This window comes from Carassius carassius, chromosome 40 (assembly GCF_963082965.1).
Source record: "Carassius carassius chromosome 40, fCarCar2.1, whole genome shotgun sequence".
In the NCBI taxonomy this organism is placed as follows: domain Eukaryota; kingdom Metazoa; phylum Chordata; class Actinopteri; order Cypriniformes; family Cyprinidae; genus Carassius; species Carassius carassius.
The window spans coordinates 12,806,850-12,822,553 of NC_081794.1; the positions used below are offsets into that span (position 1 = coordinate 12,806,850).

General features: G+C 36.9%; 1 pseudogene; it reads right to left on the reverse strand.

The window, feature by feature from the left end:
* Positions 1 to 370: 370 nt before the first annotated feature.
* LOC132122630 (parvalbumin, thymic-like) lies at positions 371 to 1,822 on the reverse strand (annotated as a pseudogene).
* Between the last annotated feature and the right edge of the window lie 13,882 nt (positions 1,823 to 15,704).

The following is a 15,704-nucleotide window of genomic DNA, read 5'->3' on the forward strand; positions in this document are numbered from 1 at the left end:
AGTCCTATATATATATATATATATATATATATATATATATATATATATATATATATATATATATATATATATATATATATATACATCATTATGATGACCAATGTACAAAATGTCAAAAAGTATGCAAAACAATTTAAACTTTGTACTTCAGTGATTACAAATATTGTAGTATACTGTACCTTACACATCATTGTAGTTTTAATGTGTTAGCTTGTTTACCCAACAGATTTAGTTTGAATTATAAAACTCATAAAAAAATAAATAAATTGATAGATGAAAAAAATATAAAATTGCAAGACATACACAATATAGATGCAAAAAAATATTGTTGAAAACATTTTATTTTGTGTTCCTTTCTCTTGTAGAATTTCTAAGTTCATAGAATAACATTACAGTAAAACATAGAAGACAGGGCACAATCCTGGACAATTCAGCTTTGAAAACTACTGAGTGACAAGACCAGTGGCAAAGCTCATAATTTTTCTTTGCCATGTTTGACAGTCAGAGCTGGTCTCAGGAAGCATTTACCAGGGCTGAAAATTCTGTAGGAAATGAGGAGATGTAGATTAATCTCTTACATCTATACATCACTTATTTATAAAATATCTGAGTATTTTAGATACCAACCTTCCCAGCCGATCTTCCCATCCCCATCCATGTCTCCAGCCACGAGGAAGGCCTTGGTTTCAGCTGCTGTTAAAGCACGAGCCCCTTTAGAGAAGCTCTGCAGAAACAACCTAGAAAATGAGTTACAATATAATAAGTGAACATGTAGAGATGATTTGGTTTAAATGTTTTGCGCAATCATGGAATAAACAGGTAACATATATTTATTACAATGAACATCAGTTGTGTGATATTTCCTCATTTTTGATTTTTCCTTATTTTTTTCTGTGGCAATTCTGTATAGCAGTGTGATTATCAGGTAACTAACACCGGCACTACTTTTATGTCTCTTGTATTATACAGAGGACTCACCCCCAACTGCTAACATTTTGTGTATCAACTGCATTGAAAATGATGTTGGAAACATTATTGTAATATTGTCCGTCTTGTTACTGTCTTATGTTGTACATTGTAATGCATTTTCTTTATAGTGAAAGGCATTAAGATAAGAGAACAGTAAACTCAAATTAATATTTCATGCCGATGTAAAAAATGGATTGATTGTGTTATTAACTGAATGACTACACAATCCCTAACATATCACACAGGATTGTGCAACTCAGTTTTTCAGTCACTCTAGCTGCCTCATAAACATACATGGGGAAAAAAAGTATTTAGGCAAATACTCAACTGTAGTTCATCCTGTTCAATGAACCCACTCTTGTCCTGGTCCAACATTTTAAAGACATTCAGGAGGAGGCTTCTTTGACAAGCCTACAGTTGCAAAAAATGTCTTTGGGTTGAAAGAATCCTTTGCTGCAAGAATCAAAATGAAAAAGAAAAATTCTGACAAAATAAAAAAGGATACATTTTTTCTGACTAAAATGCAAACATCATTCATAGTAATATACACAGAGGTGAATCTGACGTATTTGTTCATTGGCGTATCATTCACACTTTACCTTTACATAGACTGATGGCAGTTGAACTATCAGAGGCAGCCAAAACGTCTGTGATAGCCATTTTTCAGTGGATCTGACGAAATCTGAGGTATCTTCGCTGAGGTTAACAGCAAAACCTGCAGTCCGACCATCACTTCATGATGTCAAAAACCAGCAGTGTTTGAATGTCAGCTGCAGCTGTGTCCTTTACACCACCTGACCTGTCCAGGACACAGAACTACATCCCATTGTAATTGTTACTTGAGTAACGCACCTCACAATCTACTGGATTAAACAAACAAACACAAATCTTATGATTTATAAAATGAATGTGATGTGTTGCTAAGTATCAGCAGGTTATATCTGGTTCAGCCATTATGTTTCATTCACTTAAAGTAAAAATCTTTGTAAACATCCTGTTATTGCTTCACTGTCATTATTGGACATGCGCCTACACAATATGATTTAAAAGCAGTATAGCCATGAAATAGAGTCTGTGGAGAATTTTGCCCAGAGAAGTATGTTTATTTTCCTCACAGATCAAAGGCAGAAGGCCTGATCCCAGTATTGAAGCACAGTGAGATGAAGTCCACCTGTTTTTGTGTTTACGTGACCCTACCGATAGCTTTGTCTTTGCGCACGTGCTGGTTTACAGCATGCGGACTGTGTGCGGCTGTGACGTCAGCTTCACTTCCTCCGCAGGCTCTTTTCCTGAGGATGGACGTCTGCCTGCCTGTGTTGCTGCCAACCAGGGGCCAAAGCAATGACAAAAACATCCTTCCAGCCCACTACCTGCCCCCGTGGCCTTGTCCCGCACCATACTACCTCTTGTTTGCAGGAAGGCCATGTTTCCTGAGTGACAGGGATTTGAGGGCGATCGGGGCTGGACTTTTCATATTCTCAATAACACTATTTGCTTCGTTCTTCGTTTATATGTTGCATCAGGTGCATTGAAGAGCGTCTGGAGCCTTATGATATTAGACATACGGACAAAGAAGAGATTTGACCTGGTGAGTTAATGTGATTTAGAATATACAATTATTTGGTATATTTTAACAAATAGTAGAAAATATAAAATATTTTTTTTTCTTTGAGTCTTGTTTTAAGAACAGCATGAATGTATTTACAATACACTATGTAAATGTGTATTTTATGACGAGGGCATTGGTTTTGCTGCTTTTTGGACCAAAACAGTGTTTTTAAACCATAATGGTGTTTTTTTATTGCTGGTGAGTGTTTATTCCCTCTTTATTTAATTGTATGGCAGCTCTTTTTAATAACTGAACATATTGAGCTCAGATAAAATGTGCAAAATTGTACCTTTATGGGTACAACAGCACTTTGTTTGTATACCTTACATACCCTTAAAAGGTGCATTCTAGGCAGCTTAGCTTTTTTTTTTTGTATATGTGTATAGTTGATGCTTTTGGGAAATACTTCTGGAAAAAAAAGTTTATTTAAAATATAATTTTCTTTTTTAATTATTTTCATATGCGTTTTGTCACACATGATGTATTTGTCATATCAAAGGACCATTTAAAAATATTGAAGATCCTTTATGGTTCCATTAACGGGTGACTTTCAAAATGAAAGTGACATATCTTACTCAAAATTATTTGTATGCACAACAGTTGAAACATTGTTTAAAATATCTTCTCTTTTGTTTCATAAGTCCTACTGGTTTGGAAATGGTAAGGTGGTAAATGGTAAATTGGTAAATGAAGACAGAATTGTTATTTTATAATTTTGAAATATCCTTTCCATTTCATGGATCAATTACCAATGCAATAGTTTTATTCCCGTGATTATTATCATTAATATTTGTTAAATTTGTCAGACGGTAGTTAAAAGAAATGATTAATTAGCTGATAAGTGAGCAATGTGTTGCAATTACTGTATTTAAATCATTACATGGCTGGAACACGCCCTGTTTTATTTTCAGACGCTTTTTTGCACGCCAAGGTTCTCAGTAACAGTCTGAGATTTCTCACTAAGCCTCTCTTGATAGATTTACAACTTGTTTGATGTATCATCAATTGCTCTTGATCCGTCAACTCCATTGTCATCGGAGCATTAGACAAAAACAAAGAGTGATTTAGCGAATGGGAGTTTATTTCAAAAGCTGTCCCTAATTAAAGCTGATTGTGTCTTTCAAAAGCGAGGACACAGATTGCGCTGTTCCCTATCTCTTGGGTTCAGTTGCATCTCTATCTATTTCCAGCTGACCAGCTGTGATGGAAGCATGCCGATGGGACTCTCAGATTCAGCCAAGACGGCCGCCTCAGTTTCAGTTCCCGCCCCTCCTCTTCCCTAACATCAATCCCTCAACACCAAGTGTTTGTGTGTGTGTGTGTGTGTAGGTTGGAATGTTTGTGTGTGCATGTATGGACACCCTGAGGTGACCTCGGCCCAGATCACATCATTAGCCGTAAATCTGAAGGCACCCCCACAAAACAAACACATTCGGAGCACATTTGGGCATTCTTCCTCACCGTCTGATTTATATGCAGATGAAATGAGGTCTTATGCAACACCTGTCTCTCCTATCCCACGATTCCCCCTGCACGCGAGTGATGTGGCCACAGACTCCTCCGCTTCCATGTCTGTGAAATACACCAAGGCGCTAATTGAGCAGCCTATCTTGCCAGGCTGCGAACTCCCCTTGTGCTGATAGTTGCTATACCCCTTGGGGGCCTGTAAAAGTGGCAAGAGGCCAGCGAAACTCCTGGACCTGCACAATGAGATCACCAAGAATTGGATCAGTTGTGTAACAGCACTCATGTATCATGCCACAGAGTTGGACACTTCACAGTGAGGATCTCATGAACTCTTCATCCAACAGTTCCTGGGAGCAGTTGGTTTCAGGCCGCTGAAAATTAGAAAAGCCCCCCCCCAGGAGCTCCTGGTCTTTCCCTTGGACGACTTGGAAGCTGTTTGTGAATTACTTAAAGGGACAGTTCACTCAAATATTAGAATTCTGTCATCATTTTTTCACCCTCAAGTTGTCACACACAAGGAACACAGACAAAAAAATTTATTTTGACTTTTATTTCCATGGACATTAAAGGGGTCATATGACATTGCTAAAAAGAACAATATTTGGTGTATTTGGTGTTATGCAATGTGTTTATGCAGTTTAATGTTCAAAAAACACATTATTTTCCATATAATGTACATTATTGTTAGCTATCCAGTGCGTTGTGACTGGCTGAATGCCTCAAGCATGTGAAGGAAGTGTTATGCCCCTTAACATACTGTGATGCTGTCTCTCGGTGCAATGAGACAAAACCAATAAAACCCATTAGGAACAAGGCATTTATTGCCTCCAGTGGGGACATAATTACTGATTATAATAAATTATACTGTGTTTTTATGCATTGCATATTGCGCTGCGTAAAATGCGTTGCAAACATCTGAATATTTGGGTTTAAATGTTCTAGAACAGTATTGTAAATACAACTTAACCACTGATTTCTATTTGTGTCCGCCTTTGAAAGGCCGTAGCGGCAACAGCAAGAATAAAAAGTTACGCCTTCTTTCTTTGCGTGAACATTTGGGCGGCATTATGCAAATCTTCCCACATCGTGACATGAATTGACTCCCAATTTTTATAAAGAATATCTCTTTGGATTTGAGACTTTAGTCTTTGCAACTTTACAGATCTTCTTTATGTACCAAGAGCTTATACCACTCCAAAGAGAAAGGAAAAATTTAAATCGCATCATATGACTACTTATTTGCTTGATCACTCTGTTAAAGTGGTCCCAAGTAACTTTTGGACCGAAATGCAGTCATGCAACTGGAGCAGAGCATGCCAGTTGCAATACGACTCAGTGACTGTCCCTCTGCTTGTACAGTACCTTTGGGGTTTCCCTGAGCAGCCACAGGCCTGGCTCTAGTTTTATTAGTATGACAGTGTCTCTTGGATGGATTTCACACTTAGCAGAATGGCAGCATACAGTCATGACATTGGATACAAATCTGGCATCGCATTTTTATAGTATTTCATCCTGTAAATGTTTTTTCTTTTCTCTATTTTAGGATCACATACATGTTCTCAGCCTGGTACAGATCTATCTGTCAGATTTAGTTCTCCGGTAAGTGAGACGTCTGCCAGACTTAAAACAGATTACATTTTTCTTTGCACAAACTCTATCCTGTAAACGCAGAGAAGAGAGGAAAATAGAAAGTCCATACTAGTAGTAAAACATACTAGTATTAGAGATTATAGGACAAAGGTTGCAGATGTGTGATCTAACACTTTAAGCTCAGTATCAAAGTTAAATAAAACTTATATTGGATTCATTTCGATCTTTAATTAAAATACAATTTAAATTTTTCTTAATGTTTTTAACAATAAAATATTGTTGTAAAAATGTAATCCTGCATCACACTAAATGTAGCTAATGATCTGATTAGTACTATATCATGTAGTAATGTGCGTTAACATGCTTAATGAAAGTTATTAATGAAACTCACAACAAGATAAAGTTGTAATCCAGATGATTTGAATGATTTCTGGGTGGCTTCCAAAACAATTAACGTTCTATATCTTTAGCAGATGCTTTCTGTAATCTAATGTCTTGGGCATATACAATTTCTTTTGCATAAAAGCAGCACAGCATTGGTTCATATTGTAGAAGTCTTTCCAAATAAACTGATTTGTGGAATATCAAATAAAAAATATTTCTCTGTATGTTCTTTCACCCACAGGAGCTGTTAAACCTGATCCATGACTGCAGAGTGCAGGCAGGCAGACTGCCGTTACGGACAGAGCTTTTTTTATTTTTAAATTATAGTGACACAGCATATAGAGAAATCTACTGAACATCCCTGCCCATATATAGTGCCTGTACAGGATTAGATGAAGGATGTAGCTTTGGGCATCTATGAAATAATAGTTTAGTCCATTTAATTCTCAAACTCACACCAGTTCCCTGTGCAATCTCCCTGGTAGCTAAAGCGTAATAATCAAAATAATTTGTTTTCTCAATACACTGTCAAGTTTTAATGGAAATCTTTGAGCCCCACGTGAAGACACTTCACCTCAGGATCCACTAGGGGGACTCTTGCTGCAAAATGTCTACTGCTTTGAATAGTATGGTATTTATATGTTATTTAAATGGGAAACAACCAACATCCCCTTCTTTTTGGAAAGGATTTTGGAAAATATAGTGAGTTTTGTAGCATTTGTTATTTATTTTATTTTTCACATGTATTATAACAACAGAGTTTTTAACTTACATTACAGTTTATACAATTGTTAGGTCTTTTGGGCTCTGATAGCATTATGTCAGATAACATGTTCATTCTTATGCATCCTCAGTCATGTCACAGCAAGAGAACTGTAAATAGTTAGAGTGGAGCTAGCCTTAACTGGCTTCCCTGTTGCATCTCTGACTAACAGCCGACTTCCTACCATTCTAATTTAGACTGTTCAGTAGTTCACACCAAGTACCAAATCATCTCATCCCTAGATCAGGGTCATAGCTGTTAAGTAATACTAAAATAATTACTTATTAGCAGATCCCTGGGCTGATTTTTAAACACATAAATTAATGACGCAGTGTACAGCACCAATTTAGAAACCAAAGTAGAACGTGGTAAAATATTTTAGTTTACAAATCCATCTTGAATTACTCACACTATTCAGGCCGTGTGTACACCAGAGCTGCTTTACAAGGCTCTTCCCAACTTTTCCAAAAAAGGTTATGACAGCCAAGGCTGACGTTTCATTTTTGTCCCCTACCCAGAATGCAGCAGGGCACCAGACGAATGGAGTTGCTGTTGTAGTGGGGCATGTAACTCTCCGATCCACTGGCTCTGATTTGCATGCTCAGAATAAGCCCAAAGGCATCCAATTACACAGCTCTCATGGATTGTTTGGTGTCACTTATCATCTGTTTGAGGGATATGATGATTCTGCCCTTCATGTGTAAAAGGATAGCGTGCGGTTCTGGGCCCCTTTTTTGTGAAGTGTTACCACTCATTTGGTGGGAAGATCAACACAAACCCACTTAAAATAGTGAACCTCCTCCCTTTTTGGTAGCATGCTAGGCTTCGGGACCCCTACAAGGTCTGTTGCCATAGTTCGGGGTGAACACATTTCCCTCAGTGATTTATGAAATATTAAGGCTAAAAAAGAGAAGCGCTTTTTATTGAGAGTGAAACATGACCCCAGATGATCAATCTGAGAACTTTGCTCGCGTGATTTCTTGTGTCTGATTATTTTATTTATATCACAAAGAGCTGTATTGGTATTTCTAATGTTTTATATCATAGTCTCTTTAGAAACATATCTAAAAATGAACAGCACCCGGGCAAGACGTAAGGATTTGGTTTAGCAATAATACCGTAAATTCCTCTGCTCCAGTTTCTCTGTCTCAGTGCTTCTAGCTGCTCGTTTTAATGGTAGCTGTTACGTCTTCGGTTTCAGAAGCTTGGAGCAAAACAATTCCTGAAGAAGAAACCCGAAGCTCCCTGTACTTTCTTGTCAGGCATCTGATTGAACTACCAGCTGCATGTTTGCTCCTCCCCACGCTCAGGCCTGGTGGGTATGTGTGTATGCGTGCATCTGTTGTCAGCTGGGAACAATATCCTGATGCTGAATGAGTGTGTTTTGTAAAACTCCAGCATCAGTGATTTTGTTGCCAGAGGAGCACCTTGGACATCCTGTGCTTGTGTCCTCAGAGATGGAGCTTACCTCATCCTGATCTGCACACGGTTGGAAAGCAGAGCAAAAAATGCCTCAGAATGGGTGGTATTAGGCTAAATTTATGTTTTATACCTGTATAATCTAAATGGTCCACTTTTGGTATACAATAAATAAGTGTCTATTTTGTTCTGCAAAGACAGAAATGCCTTACACTATTTATTTAACTTGATATAACTGCAGAATATATACATATATTTATATCTATTTAAATATAAAAAAATAGCAGTTGTGCAATTAAAAAGCCATTTTGAGACTCCATATTCTTCGTAATGTGTTGTGTTCACGATTGGCCACTGTGTGTCCAAAGTTCAATTTGAGGTTGTGTTTCTGGAAAATGTCCAGCAGAGGGCACACGCACTTCGCCTTGTTTCATCCCCAGTGCAGGGCCCAACATGCGTGACAAGAGCAGAGTATGACAGACTCTTCTTGAGGTAAGTTTTTGTAGAATATGTTGTGAGCAAATACTGATTTTATTTAGTGACTGCTTAAAAAAAAAGCCAAACCCTACAACAAAAAAACTACAATACTACAGTGAGTTCATAGAATTATTAGTCAAGTCGATATTATATTTTTTTATAAATTACATTTTACCAGTTTCAAGCCACATCAGTCTTCACAATTACAGTTAAGTAATCGTTAATGGGGGAAAAGTGTAAAGTCAAAAGTTATGAAATGCCTGTGAGAAAGATGCGAATAAGAGGCTGAGAATAAAATCTGCATATTTACAGTTTAATTGATTAGCAAGTTGATTTTTCGATTTTTTTTTTTTTTGTAGGCCATCCCGGAAGTAAGCATTACTCTGGTAAAGAAATAACTAAATAAATAAAATCCACTGGCTTTTGGATTATAGCAGAAGCTCTGCAGTACCATTTAGCCATTTTTTAGCAACTAGCTTTTTTCTGACCTTTAAAAAAGTGAAAGCTTAAATCACAAGGGGCTATTACTGATGTACTTTATGTCATAAATTTCTTGAGTGTTAAGGCATTCTGCATCTGCATTCCAGGTTTTGGCCTACAAAAAGATATCTATTGCACACTGCTTGGAACACCATATCCCACAATGCAGTGTGCTCAACTTGACATTCCATTTCCTGTTGTAAATACTTGTACTTACAGCCATACATATATATATATATATATATATATATATATATATATATATATATTCTACATTTAGTTTTTTTTTTAAAGGCATAATAACTATTATTTACAATTTGCTACTCACTTGGAATTTGATGAGGTCATTGTTGAAACAATGTTTCGATTATTGTTGGAAAATAACTATTGTTTCTCATACTATTTTTTTTTTTTTTTTTTCAAAATAGTAGGCAGTACACAGTGTGTAGCTACTGCACTTTATTCAGCATTCTGAATATATCCGGCCCATCCGTGTTTTTTATTTAACAGCTACTTGGAAAATAAGTCCTTAATTTCACTCAAAAGTTACACACAAAACTTGCACTGAAATGATTTATGCATTTTTATACATTCTTAATCGCATACAATATGAAACTAATTTCATCTAGCTAGTGAAACCGGCAAGATGAAATAAGTGGTATATGTCTTAATTAAATTTATTAAATTGCTGAGCTAGTTAAATTAGGGTCCTTATTTGTAAAGTAGATGTTTTGCAAGTAAATGGGTAGTTGGTGTGTGTGTGTGTGTTTGTATTTATTTACAGGGTGTGGAGAAGGCTGGGTGGAGGCTTTCAGAAGATATGGACACACCTGTTGAACACAGAGCTAGAAGGAAAAGAAGCAGGGATTAGTTCTCTCCCTCAACTAAGAGATTTCCTCTATGCATACAGATGGTGAGTGTACGAGTGTGTGTGTGTGTTTCTTGACTGACTTCGTCACAGTACCTATTGAGTCAGCTCTCTGAGTCATCCGTTTTCAAGGTTGCCTAGTGACAGCGGCGGGGAAATGTTTCCTATTGCGCATTCGCTGATGCTTGGTACCAATATTTATTCAAGCACTGCAGTAAGAGGGCCAGAGAAAATAATTGATGCATTTCACATGATTGCATGGATGTTCGGCCAACCGCAAAAAATGTTTACCTGCAGATTCTGAACTTACCTTGTTTTTCATGCTTATCGAATCAACTTCCTAATAAAACTTTGACTCATATTTAGCTGGAAATCATTTAGCATTCTTATTAATAGTATTAATATGGTCTTTTTTATTGATTATTCTGGTCAGAACCAACAGTTTTAAGGTAAAATGTTATAATGATGGATTGTAACACGTCACAAGATGTTAACTGAAGGACTGGAGTCATGTAGATTACTTGTGGATTACTGTGATGCTTTTATCAGCTGTTTAGACTCTCATTCTGACGGCACCCATTCACTGAAGAATATTGATTGGTGAGCTATTGATGTAATGCTAAATTTCTAAATGTGTTCAGGTGGAGAAACAAACTCATCTACATCTTGGATAGCCTGAGGGTGAGCAAAATATAATTATTGGGTGAACTATTCCTTTATGGTTTCAGAATCTTTGTTGAAAGCATTGGTCCCTCTCAGTTGGTTGTTTCACTCATTGGTCTTTTCTGGCGGACATGATGCTCCTCCTTCATGCTGGCACACTCCTCTCATGAAAGATGTCATTATCAATGAAAATGAATCATCTTACTATAACCTCATACTTCTCAGATATGCATTTGAATGCTGGTGTTTAAGTCAAAGACAAAGTTTAAACCAGCACACATATACAAGAAAGCCAACAGAACTTATGAAAATTATTTAAAGCCTGTTTGGTTCCAATAGTGTGTTAAATGATATCTCATTAAGTGGTTTTACAGGTTTCCTGTGAAAAGAAGTGTCACAACAGAAGATCTGGTGTTGCTAGACAAATATTTATCGCTACCAAGTAATGCACAGAGGGTAGTGTGTGTGCTGCAAGACAGTATTTCCGGTTTTGACATCTTTCATGCTAACAAGAAAACAACCAACTCTAAAAAGCAGGTGGAGACACCTACTGCACATATTCATGGCTTCTGAAGCTCCGAGGCATCCCCTTACAGCTGCAGGATTTGTTAGTGTTGACCTGCTTTTCCCTCAAAAGCAGAGAAATGCCTGTTACTTTTAAATGATAGTTTCCAATTTTTAGTTCAATGGAAAGCCATTACTTTTTAATTATTAATAATTATCAGTGGTTATGCTAAATGTTTTATATTACGAGCCATTTTTTTTGCAGGTGTATGAACTTCAACAGAACTATGAGATGGGCATGCATTTAATAAAAAAAAAAGCAAATAATTACAATGTTGTGTGCGTGTATTATTAAGATGCATTTCCTTAGCATCTGTTTAAGCCATACTGATATAACAGGTTGTACTTTTACCCCTCTCGTCTGACAGCCTTTTGGGTCATGGAAAAACTGACTTTTTATGATGCTGCGTGAGTCAGGCTTTAAAGCACTAGTCCATGGCTGCTGTTTTGTCCAGTCAGATCACAGATAATGACATAAATGGCAGTATGACATCAAAATGAATGATGCATGAAAAATAACATTTATTTGCTCACATCACAGAACAGATTAACAAATCAAAATTGTCTATAAGCACTAAAACTAGATAGTCTGTTTGTTTTGTTTTTTTAAATCATAATGTAATTTTGAGGAAGGAAAACAGAGAGTATTATTAACATAATGTTATTAGATGAGGCATGCCAGATCATTTTGGAATAGTTCACACCAAAATTCTGTCATCATTTGCTTACCCTCATGCCGTTCCAAAATCATATGAGACAGGAGATGCAGGATGAATGTTCACGCTGCTCTTTTGACTATGGTGACCAAGTATTTCTGTCTTTTTTTTCGTCACATAATTATACCATCACCCCCATAGGCTTTTAATATTTACCACACAAGCCCACAACTTTTTGTCATTTTTGTAGTTTTACGGCCCCAGGTTACCAATAATTGTCATCTGAAAAAGAGCAACTTGAACATTCTGCGAAATATCTCATGTCCCACAGAAAAAAACATCATATTGACTCACAAAATGAGCGGGAGTAAAAGACTGGACTATTATTTTGGGGTGAACACATAACTATCATCTAACCCATTAAATAAGCATTCACTCAGTGAAACAAATTACCTTTAACTTCATTCAAACAATGTTCTGTGTGAAGAAACATCAGGTGTGCAGAGCAGTGCTCCATGTTTAAACAGCTATTTTTGTATTTAGCCTTGAAGGCAGCCAGCTGTGAGCTTTAGGCCTTGATTAAGCCATGAAACATTATATATTTGTTTACTAATCAAAATAGTTTGTGTACATGGTCCCTTATCACCTTAAGTTCTAATCAAACAGCCTGTTAAGGTTCTGACAACGTTTTCATTTGTCATTTACCTACATCTCACAAGCTTCCCCTCGCTGGAATTTAGCGCTTAGCTTGGGGTTGCTAATGAGTGACTTATTTACTCAAGGGAAATTTGAGCAGGACTTTAAAGATACCTCGGCGTGGAGTATGCAAATCAAAAAGTTATCTCGAAATTTAAAACGATGTTGAACAGTTGTAAATTATAAAAGGTGTGTTATCTGTGAGGTGCAGTTTATCAGTAGGCTACTACCAAGTGCTGATAAACTACAGTAGACTACTACTACTGTGAATACCTGGATGGATTTGCATGAATGAATGTTAGCTGTGTTTGTACAGTTTGTATGCCTGCTTGTGAGCATGATTTTGTATGAGGCTGTTTTCTGAGCTCTGTCTGTAACGCTTTGCTTACAGGCAGATTGTTATCAGTGTAAGTGCTGTATACCGGAGGTTCTACACTGAATAAACTGAGGGTTGGGATAGAAACTGTTTCCATAGTTCTCAGCATTGAGACCTGAGCAGGGAGTAAGTCTTGCCCAGCCTGTGTCCGGTCCAAACACTGCTCGACCAAGGCCATCAGTTTTGTGGGGGAGGGAACATCTGAGCTGATAGCTGCTGTGAGTTAAACAGGTGTGAAATGTACTTGTTCTCAGAAACTATGTGAAAATGTCCTGTTTGTCCAACACCACGTTACTTGTGCCTTAATAATATGTAAAAAGTTATTAGTGTGCATCCATCCCTTACTCAAAATTATGTTTGTAGTTGTGTTTTATGCAACGCTGAAAAGTAAGCTCAAAACACAATTTTAAGATTAGAATAAGAGACTTCCATTAACGCAGGCACACTTAGAACAGGTTCGCCGTACCCAGGTACAAAATAAACATGTCTGTGTTTGATCTGTCTGATGCCACAGTTTAAGAAAAGGGTGGTTCTTTGCACACATCTATACTTCTACAAATAAAGGATCCAGTAAGAAGCCTGATCCTATTGGTGAGGTTCAAAATGTTTCGACAAAAGGACTTTTTATTTTCTTAATATTTTGTTCTTTAGACAATCATGAATCCTGTGCTTTAAAACAGTGTCTCAAATTTCATTTCAAATTTATTTATTTTATATATATATTTTATAAATCGTATTTATCCTCACAGCCCCACCAGTAAGACGTCTTTAATATATACATACAGTCATGGCCAAAATTTTGGGCAGTGAGAAATTTCACTCTCCTTCTTGGTCAAATAGCCCTAGATGCCTTCAGTGTGACTCTACAATTTTCATAGTCATGAAAATAAAAAAAAGTTGTGAAAAAAAATGAAAATGAAAAAAAAAGTTGTGTCCAAACTTTATATATATATATTTTAAAGGGATAGTTCACCCAAAAATGAAAATTTTATGTTTATCTGCTTACCCTCAAGGCATCCAAGATGTAGGTGACTTTGTTTCTTCAGTAGAACACAAACTGAGATATTTAACACAAACCGTTGCAGTTTGTCATTCATATAATATTATATTACATATAATATAAGTGTATGGCAATCATGGCTAAGACATACAATAAAAAAAAACACAAACAAGATCGTCTTATGTCTTTACACATCAATGTATCATCATCAGCCGCAGGGTTAATAGATTTTTTTTTATAGTTTTATTGTATTGTATTAGCCGTGATTCCCATTCACCTCCATTATAAGAGGCCGTTCACATATCGCTCCTAGAAACGCGTGGAAAACGCTAGGCGCGTCGCTTTCTCATTCTTTCCAAAGCGTTCAGCACTTGCGCTCCTGAATTGTCTGTCATTGCCATGACCATGACCTGCTCTCTCCATGAAGATGCGGAAATTTCAGCAATGGATAAATGGATTTGCAGCATTAAAAATCGCTTGCAGTAGCTCTGCTACTAAATTTATTTAAAAATGGCTATCCATACACAGCTTTGATCAGCTGTTTTCTAATCTTGGCTGAGCTTTCAACGTTGTTAAGGGGAAAGGATGAAGCTGATTGGTTGGTTCTTGTCACATGACCTGCGCTGCGCTTGCGGCATTTTGAGAAAGTTGAAAACTCCATGCGGTGCGGACACGCCTGGAAAAAATTAGTGCTTCACACCGCGTGCGCGCCGCGATCGCGTTGTTTCCATTATGAGCGTGCATACCGCGCGCCTACATTTGAAATAACGAACTTGAGCATGCAAAAGACGCTATATGTGAACGGCCCCTAAGACTGACAGACTGCAACGGTTTGTGTAAAAAAATCTTTGTGTTCTACTGAAAGAAACTAAGTCACCTACATCTTGGATGCCCTGGGGGTAAACAGATAAACATTAAATTTACATTTTTGGGTGAACTAACCCTTTAAGTCATTTTCTTTACTCAAGCAGGAAATGAGATTGATCACAATCACTTATTTTAATCTCTCTGCCAAATGTGTAAATGTAAATGCAAATGTAACAAAGTTAAAGCAGAAAAAACTATTTTCCCCAGTTTAAAAACATAGCTTTAATGCAGAATAAAGAAACCAATACAGTGATCTGAAGAGCCTAATGTCAAAAAGTAAATGAATATAAGTCAGAAAGAGATTTATTACCAATTATGTTTACATGCAAAAGGAATTTGAATTGATGACAGGATCTTCCAGTGAAGAAGATAGTTTGGATATTGTGCAAAATAAATGCACCAGCATAAAGTAAAGCTCTGAAAAGTGCTTAAATGATATATCTGCAAGGCCCATTTGAAATGCAAAGGTCTAAGCAAATATTTCACTTGATAAAGTACCATGGAAATAGTACAACCTACCAATTTAATCATCTGCATCAAACCATCACTACCACGTCTGCATTTTTCTTTCTTGCCAAAAATAAATAAATAAAATAATAATAATCTAAATAAACTTCCTGTTTATCAGTGGAAAGTCCCCACTATAGTGTAATGCAACAGTTGCCTTCTGATTTGCTTTGTCAACTCTTTCGTCCACAACTTTAAATCAAAAGCATTTAGAGTGCGCTCTGCATATAGCCAACCACCTGCAGCAGCAGCAGCAGCAGCTGTATCACAGACCCGCTATTATCATCATCTGAAAGCCTGAACAAAGTTTCAGATCGCTATTTCCGATGCTTGCGCCAGCTCATGGGTG